Below are 9,365 nucleotides of genomic sequence, written 5' to 3'. Positions count from 1 at the left end.
TTAATATATGTAATCAACAATTTTTATGTAAAATATGATAAGACTACTTTTAAATAATGTTAATATATAAAAAAATTAAAAAAAAGTTTGGTTGTTTAGAGTTCCTAAGAGTTCTTAACTTTTTTAAAGTTCTTAAAGGATACTAACCCTATTTATGTATGCACACACACACACACACAAATGCTTATATGTATATATATGCGTATGAAACGTGTGTTAAACGAGTATTAAAAAGTCGATTATATTAAAATAATCTTATTTGGCTATTAATATTATTTATATAATTTTTAATCATTTAAAAAGAGTTTATAATATAAATTTCCAAAAAAAACGGGGTACAGGGAGTCGAACCCGCGACCTCCTCCCTGCAACTTAAGTGTTTAACCAACTAGGCTATCAAACACTTGCAACAATACCCAGTTCATAAAATGTATAAACAATAACATACACCAACAATATGAACATAAACCCTAACAAATCAATTTGATCAATTTCGTCATACATAATCAAATTAACATTGGGGCTTTTGTTCGGAATCAATGCGATCTAAACCATGTAATTAATTACCTCACAAGCTGTTATATGACGGGTTAATTTGGACGAACAGATGACGGCCAGACGAGGTAAAAACGAACCATTAAATGATGATTATAATTCAATTATATATAGGGCTTAGAATAGTTAGGGTTTGAGGATCGTATCTTGCTAATTAATTGAATTATAACTAGCTATTTCGTGTTCTAGAAGATACATTAGTGTCGGTTTATTTAAAAAGGTAAGGCGGATCAATATAAGGTATAATTAGGTGGTATAAATCATTGGTTAGACCGAAATTACTAAGTTTACGAGATATACAAGATTAAATCCATCAATTAAACGAGAATTGAGGTCCAAGTTAGTGATTATTGAATCCGGGTTCAAGACAACCCAAGTGGGTACGGTTATGGGTTCCTGGATATCCATATAACAAAATGGGTTATAACTTATTTTCAGTTTGGACCTTGAAGTTTGAAGTTGGATACAAAAGAGATTAAAACTTTATACTTTGGGTTAAAAGTGTAAAGACACTAAAGATATATTTATAAATAATTAAGTATTAATTAAATACTCAATTTAGCTTGATAAACGTGATATATTTAATAAAAATAACCCGAACATCGAACCGAGTCGGGTAAAGGTATAAGTTCAAAAACCCGAGTTGTTACAGAACACTAGCAGCAGGGAAAACAATTAAAGAACCAACGGTTCCATTTTGACGATTTGGGGTGTTGTTTTTGTAGGAAAATATACCGTTAAATGTTCAAAGTTCAGTACAATGGTATGTTATAATAAAAAAGTTAAAACATTTTACCTAGTGAGTATTAACGAGTTAATAAATAAAGTAAACAAAAAATAATAGCACAAATCAGTTAAATCTATCATATATATAAACGAAACCTTTAAAAGCTCTCTGTTTGCTCCCTACATTCTCTCAAGCCACCAGATTTCATTATTTGTAAATTGAGGCTTCTCATACATTTGACCCGAATTCACGGGTATAGGTCTCACCAAATTCTGATATTCTTAAACGGGTTATAACATGTCATTAAATTAAAAATTGATCTCACCAAATATTTGATGTGAAAGTTCTATAAAATAGGGATATACTAAATATTAATATATGATTTATTTTATAAAATATATATACTATTTATAATTAATAAAACAATTTTATAGTAAAAAAACTAAACGGGCCATGGACCTCACCAAACCCAAATAGCCTTTAAACCGCGTTATAACATCTCATTTATATGTGAAACCCTTTCATCAAATACTAAGTACATTATTAACTTTTATACATAAATAAAATTAAAATCTAAAATGTATATAAATATTATAAACGAATAATGCAAAACAACCCTCGTAAACGAAATATTTAAAAGCTCTGTGGTTGCTCCATACATTTTTTCAAGCCACTAGATTTCATTATACGTATATTGAGGATTCTCATGCATTTGACCCGAATTCATGGGTATTGGTCTCACCAAACCCAGATATTCCTTAAACGGGTTATAATATTTCATTAAATTAAAAATTAATCTCACCAAATATTTGATGTAAAAAGCCTATAAATATACTAAAAATTAATATATGGTTTCTTTAAAAAAAGATATGTATTATTTATAATTAAAAAACTATTTTATAGTAAAAAATAAGCGGGTCATAGGCCTCACCAAACCCAAATAGCTTTTAAACCGGGTCATAACATCTCATTTATATATGAAACCCTTTCATCAAATACTAAGTATATTAACTTTTATATAATAAATAAAATTAAAATCTAATCAAACCTCATTAGCTTTAAAACCTGGTTATAACATCTCATTTATTTGTGTTTTGTAGGTTCCAAAAGTTTTTGTTTTATATAATATTTCCCTTGTATATTTTATATAATATTATATCAGTTTTTGTTTGTTTTAGTTAAGATTTGTATATTACTAACATATTTATGTTTTGTAGGTTCCAAAAGTTGAACATGGTTTAAAAGGGCGAAAAACGAGTTAAAATAAGCCTAAAAGAGAAGCCAGAATGCATCAGGAAAGGAACTGGAAGGAGAACCCGTCGGACCGCCCTCCCTCCTATGAAGTACGCCGCGCCGTGTGGCCAGGTGGTTAAGCCCTAGTCGCGCGGCTCCTAGAAAGTTCTGTAATTTGGTCAGGTTAAAGCCCAGTTCACTACATAAACACCCTTAACCTTAATCTGAAAAAAACCCTATGAACTAGAGCCGAATTTGGAGTTTCTTGGAGCTTAGGATTGCAATATTTGGCGGTTTTGAATTCAAGGAATCATCCGCTAAAGCGCTACTTGATCAAGGTTGAAGACTACGGGTTTTATTGCATTTAATATTCGTTTCTACTGTTTTTCACCATGTTTTCCTTTATTATTATTTTGTTTGATTTTTTGATGCTAGGTTAAATATTATTGACTGCCTAGGCTATCGATGAACCTTCGTGATGTTTAATTTTCTTTGGATTATGCTGTTCGTTATGGTTTCATGAATACGTAAACTGTTTGATTTTATTTGATTTAAGCATATGTGTGCTTGGTTTTGTTTGATGAATTTTATTATTCCACATTATCAGTGTGTTCTTGACTAGTTTATGATTGATTTGCAATAAGATCATAGGATAATATTATTAGTCAAACGAATAAAAGTGTGCTGCTGACCTAAAAAGCTGTAAGGTGATAGGTTATTTGTTAGATCTTTGTTGATTAAGATTTCTAGATTTAGCTTTTCGTAAGAAGTCCCTCTAGGTTGGATTGGTTAACATTGTCTATTGAGTCAATTGAGTTTATGATATTACCTTTGCAGTAAGGAAGAATTTCACTATAAAGGTATTCTTTCATAATTATTTAAATAACCATAAGGAGTTTAATATATAAAACTGGTGTGTGCGTCTTAAAACTTATTAGAAACCCATATGGGTCCTATTCGGTTTTTCTTTTAAGTGTCTATTTTGCGATCTCAGTTCCATAACAACTTTTTTCCAACTATTTGTTAACCAATACTTTAGGGATTCCAGGGTAGGTGGTTTTTCATCACCGTCTAAATCAGTTAAACTAAATTTTCTTGTGTTTTATTACTTGCCTTTTCTTAATTAGTTATTTTATTAGTTTAATTGTAATTAATTTATAACCCCCTTTTAATAATTATGAAATAAATAGTCGTGTTAGCTTGTCGAGTTTAATTAGTTAATTTACGTAATTAAAAGAGTCTCGTGGGTTCGATATATGGACTTACTTAGCTATACTGGATTCGATCGGTTCACTTGCCGGTCAATAGTTTAGTCGAGTTTTAAAGAGTCTAAAGTATTACTTAGTGTCTAGTTTATCGTAATTTAGTTAATAATTATTTGACTACTTTAAGCACATCAAATTTTTAGCGCCATCGCCGGGGACTCTTGGCGATTGCGTTATCAGCTTCGATTAGACTTACTTGCTACATAGCTATTTTCTTTCTTTATTTTGTTTGATTTGTAGGAGTCTAATTTAAGTTTTAGTTTACTTCTGTTTTATTTTTAAGTTTTGAAGTCTATTTATTTAGTCTTTTGTGTTTTTAGATTTATGACACATCTTCGTTCGCTATGACCACCATAGGATAATCTTGGACCTTCTCCGTTGAAGTCTGAGGCTAGTTCATCTGTAGAAAAACAACCGTCAGAGTCTGCTTCTACATCGAAATCATCACCACAAAGTTCACCACTGTCAACTCCGAGAAGTTTACCATACATTCAAATGGTGAACAACAACAGAATTGTTTCTGAGCAAGCTTTTGGTGGTCTCACCGGAAACCATTCGTCAATCATCAATCATGAGATCGATAACTCGAATTCATGGCAGATTCCATCATATGTCATGAATGCTCTCACCCAAACTAACCAGTTTCATGTGTGAAGACGAAGATGCACCAGCACACATTAACCGGCTCAACCGTGTTCTTAAGACTTTTAATTTACAAGGTGCTACTGAAGATGCTATATTCTTACATTTGTTTCCTTTTTCACTTGTAGGACGGGTAGTCACTTGGCTAGATTCACAACCAGCAGGAACATTCACTACTTGGGAGGCGCTTCGTTCTGCATTTATCATGAAGTATTTCCTGCCTACTAAAGCATCTTACCTTCGTGATCAAATCTACTCATTTTACATGAAACCGGATGAACTTTATTGTCAAGCTTGGGAGCGTTTTCAAAATTTGTTGTCTCGTTGTTAACAGAATGGTCTCACATCATGGGCTCTTTTTGAGAAGTTTTACAATGGTTTGAATTATGAAACTTAAACTCGTTTCAACACTGTTGCGGGGGTTAATATGAAGAATGTCACAGAGTGCAATGAAATGTTTGAAAGTTTTTCCCAGTTAGAATATGAAAAAAGGCCACGTCAAAGGAATTCGGCTCCCGTCACTAGTACGCCCTCATGTAAGGCCCCGACCTCGGTGCCCTACATTGGACGTTGGATTTACTCATAAACACAGTTCTAAATATCAGAGTTAATTAAAACTTTCGCAGAATAGTATAAAAGTCAACCATTCATTACAAACACCATCTTGGCTTTTAAAAACTTAACATAAAAAATAGTATTTCAAACATCATGACAAATCTTTAGATGCTAGCCTCTTCGGATCCTGCCATGTGTCTTCCTCAAACTAGCTGTCTCAGTCGATTAACCTGCGTGCATACTAAAAGTTAGCTACGCCGAGTGAGTTCTAGTTAATCATACAACATATTACGTACTTCCATACGTACTTCCTACTTTCATAATTCGTTCATAATATACATACTTACCCTCATACTCTATTCAAAACTCTACTTTACATTATTCTATTCTGCCTCGGATATTATTAGGGTCTGGTCTCTTTTTCTGCCTTGGATATTACTAGGGTCCGGTCCCTTTTCAGCCTTGAGTATTCTTAGGGCTCAGTCCCTTTCTGCCTCGAGATTTATAAAGGGCTCTGTCCCTTTTCTGCCTCAGATGTTATTAGGGTCCGGTCCCTTTCTACCTTGAGCATTATTAGGGCTCAGTCCATTTTCTTCTATACTTGGCTGCCTCTTACATTAATTCATAACATACGTACATATCATTCGTACATTATACATAACATTATACCAGTTAGCTTCGGCGGATCGCAACCTTTGAATGACTTGTAGTTGCACCCACCTCGGCATCTCCTCCTATCATCAAGGCCTCCTTCTCGAGGCCTCCTTCTCTCCTTCATCATCTTTCTTACTCTTTTCCCAGACTTCTCAGCGGTCTTCGCATGACTTCCAGCAGACTTTTCAGGATTCCGGTTCTTCACAGCAGCTGCTACCGCTTGAGCAATGGCAGCTTGAATGGCAGGGTCAAGTTGATACCCTTCGTTGTTACTCAGATTTCGACCATCTGCACTTCCTTCTTCCCTTGTGTTAGCAGCTGATTCTACAGAAGGTTCTCGTAAGATGCGTGGCCAACTGCGACGTCCCGTACGACCTCCATGTCTGACGACCTTTCTTGCTCTAGCCATTTGTATTCTATAAGGAAACACAAACGTCATCACTTAAGGAACCATTTAGTAGAAGGATAGTAAGGCTAATAGGTAATAACAGTGGCCAACTGTGATTAGCTGATCACGTTACTCTTCGTGTCCTATGCATTTCCCCTTATGAGTCTATTTGTGATGGTTCTACTCTTAAACAGTTAATCAATCAAACAATCAAGAAATCCTATCCCTAACATACATATTCTTTCTTTAGCAATTAAGCTAACATTAACATTCATTATATAACCATACACTACACCGTTACTGAGCTTGCTTGAGTGACACATGGCTATCTTGAACTGGCATCTTCTTTCTTTTCTTACTTAAATCCCATTCTCTGTTCGAGTCTAACCATGTAGGATGCTTAAATCTCTCGAATTTTCTCTGATACCAACTTGTAAGGCCCCGACCCCGATGCTCTACATTGGACGATGGATTTACTCATAAACACAGTTATAAATATCAGAGTTAATTAAAACTTTTGCGGAATAATATAAAAGTCAACCATTCATTACAAACACCCAACTTGTCTTTTAAAAACTTAACATAAAACATAGTATTTAAATCATCATGACAAATCTTCAGATGCCAGCCTCTTCGGATCCTGCCATGTGTCTTCCTCAAACCAGCTGTCTCAGTCGATTAACCAGCGTGCATACTAAAAGTCAGCTACGTTGAGTGAGTTCTAGTTAATCATACAACATACATTACATTCATAACTACGTACTTCCATACGTATTTCCTACTTTCATAATTTTTTCATAGTATACATACTTACACTCATACTTTATTCTAAACTCTACTTTACATTGTTCTATTCTGCCTCGGATATTATTAGGGTCCGGTCCTTTTTCAGCCTCAGATATTCGGCCTTTAGTATTATTAGGGCTCAATCCTTTTCTGCCTCGAGATTTATAAAGGGCTCGGTCACTTTTCTACCTCGGATGTTATTAGGGTCCGGTCCCTTTCTACCTTGAGTATTATTAGGGCTCAGTCCCATTTCTTCTGTACCTGGTTGCCTCTTACATCAATTCATAACATACGTACATATCATTCGTACATTATACATAACATTATAACTTGACAGTATGTGCAATATCTGAAGATCGTTCACGTACCGACAAGAATTCATTCATACTTTATATACATGTCATTTAAATATTCAAATTATCACCCGACGGTACATGCAGTATCTAAAGATCGTTCACGCACTGTCAAGAATTCACTTAAACATAATCATGTAAGGCATACACATGCCACTTAAGGTAAATGTATTAACTAATCACATCGAGTATGCACCCAGCCCTGAAAACATAACAAGGAATGGGGCTTGAAACTCACCTGAACTCGGTTACGTTCGCCGTTTATGGTTATTCCTTTCTTGAGCTGTGCACGACTAACTGTATAACAATTACATGTATCAATTTAACTATCACTACCCATATCGTGTTTCTAGTTTAATTATTACCCTCAACGAACGAGGGTCCGGGGTAGCGCCCTGGCAACGGGGTTTTAGAGGTGGCAGCCCCTAGCGGTGTCCCGGGGGCAGAGCCCCTGGCTGGGGTTTAGCTGCCAAGTCAGCTTGGAAATATTTTATTTCCAATAACTGTCTTAACACATTTTTTATTAGAATTTAAATTATTATTTTATTGTTAACCTCTTAATTCTTTAAGGTATCGCCAATAAATTAATAAAAGTCCAAGGACTATTTTGTAATTAAATCATTCTTATCTAAGTCCAGGGACCATTCTGTCATTTTATTACATTTCTAGTTCGTTACCGAACTCTTAACGAATTGGGTTCATAACGAATGAACCCATTCGTTACTTCATAACGAATCTGCCTTCATAACGAATTGGTTACTAGAACGAACCGGTCCCTATAACGAATTAGACCTTATGACAAACTGGTCCTCATAACGAATTGGACCTTACGACCAACTGGTCCTCATAACGAATTGGACCTTAACGAATGAGGCTAGTTCGTCATTCTTTCCTTAACGAATTTGGATACGAACTAAGGCTAGCTCGTCATTCTTTCTTTAACGAATTAGCATACGAATTAGGGCTAGTTCATTAAACTTCCGTTAACTAATTAGGGTTAGGTCAGAGACATTCTCTGACATTATCTGACATTCCACACTGTTCCGGCGCCGCCGTTTCCGGAAAAAGGAGATCTTGCCCAGAAAAGCGAGATCTTGCTTGTTTCACCACCGTTTTCACAGTTTTACGCCCCGTTCGATCCAGATTTGAGCTAGGGTGACCCCTTTGATCATCTTTTGATCGGTTTATACCCGGTTCCTTCCGAATCTCGTGACTTTAACGGTTTAGGGTGTCGGCTCGTCGTTTCGCGGCTAGATCTAGCAGGTTTGGATCCATACGTTATCATATTATCATTACTTTGGGTCGGGATCGGTCCTTCTTGGTTATTTCGGCTAGAGAGAAGAGAGAATAAGAGTGGGAGTTTAAGTTTGTGTTTTGGGTGATGTATGGAATGGATGAGAATGAATTAATTAATGATAATTATTGTATTTATATGGTGGGTCATGGGATTAAGCCCATGGTCTTTTCCTCTTTTCCTTATTAACCCAAGTCCATTACTCATATTACTTAACCCAACACAAGCCCGACTCATAATATCTCACAATTTATTTTATTAACTGAAACGAGAAAATGGGATGTTACACCTCATCCTCTTGGGGAGTGCACCAGGTTAATTTGGGCACTAGTGTAGCTGCTGCTTTGAAGAGTTTAAATAGAGATGTGAAGGAGCTAAAAGCCAAATTTGATAAGTGTGAGCTATGAAGGGGTGGTCATTGTACTTTGGAATGCCCGTTGATGAATCAAGAGGTATATTTTGTTGCTGGTCAGAACAGGTTCCCAAATGCTTATAATGGTAACAACTATTCGAATTGGAACAACAACAAGAACCCGAATTAAAGCAATTCAAACTGGCGTCCATCCGGTGCACCACCTGGTTTCCAAACTGCTTATAACAATGGGCAAGATCAGTATAATGTGGGTTAGAATGTTCAAAGTTCGAGTAATGGGAAAGTGTGAGTAATGAGCAAGATTTAAGTGGTGGAATGGGAAGACTAGAGGAGATGATGAAATCGATGCTTGTTAGAGATCAGGCCACGCATAGAACGTTAACTGGTCATGATTTTCTTTTGAAGATTCATCAGTCTGCCCCTCTTCATATTCAGAGGCCTGGTGATGTTGCTCGTCGTTTAGAAGAGAGGCCCCCAAGTTATTTTTCAGGCTCAAACTAATCCGACTGCTCAAATAAAAGCCATCTCCACTCATAGTGG

The sequence above is a fragment of the Bidens hawaiensis genome, unplaced genomic scaffold, assembly GCF_021521415.1.
Source record: "Bidens hawaiensis isolate Kalapana, Puna unplaced genomic scaffold, B.hawaiensis_p1.1 tig00009160_1, whole genome shotgun sequence".
In the NCBI taxonomy this organism is placed as follows: domain Eukaryota; kingdom Viridiplantae; phylum Streptophyta; class Magnoliopsida; order Asterales; family Asteraceae; genus Bidens; species Bidens hawaiensis.
The sequence above is the reverse complement of the archived record's forward strand: the minus strand, read 5'-3'. Positions refer to the sequence as shown.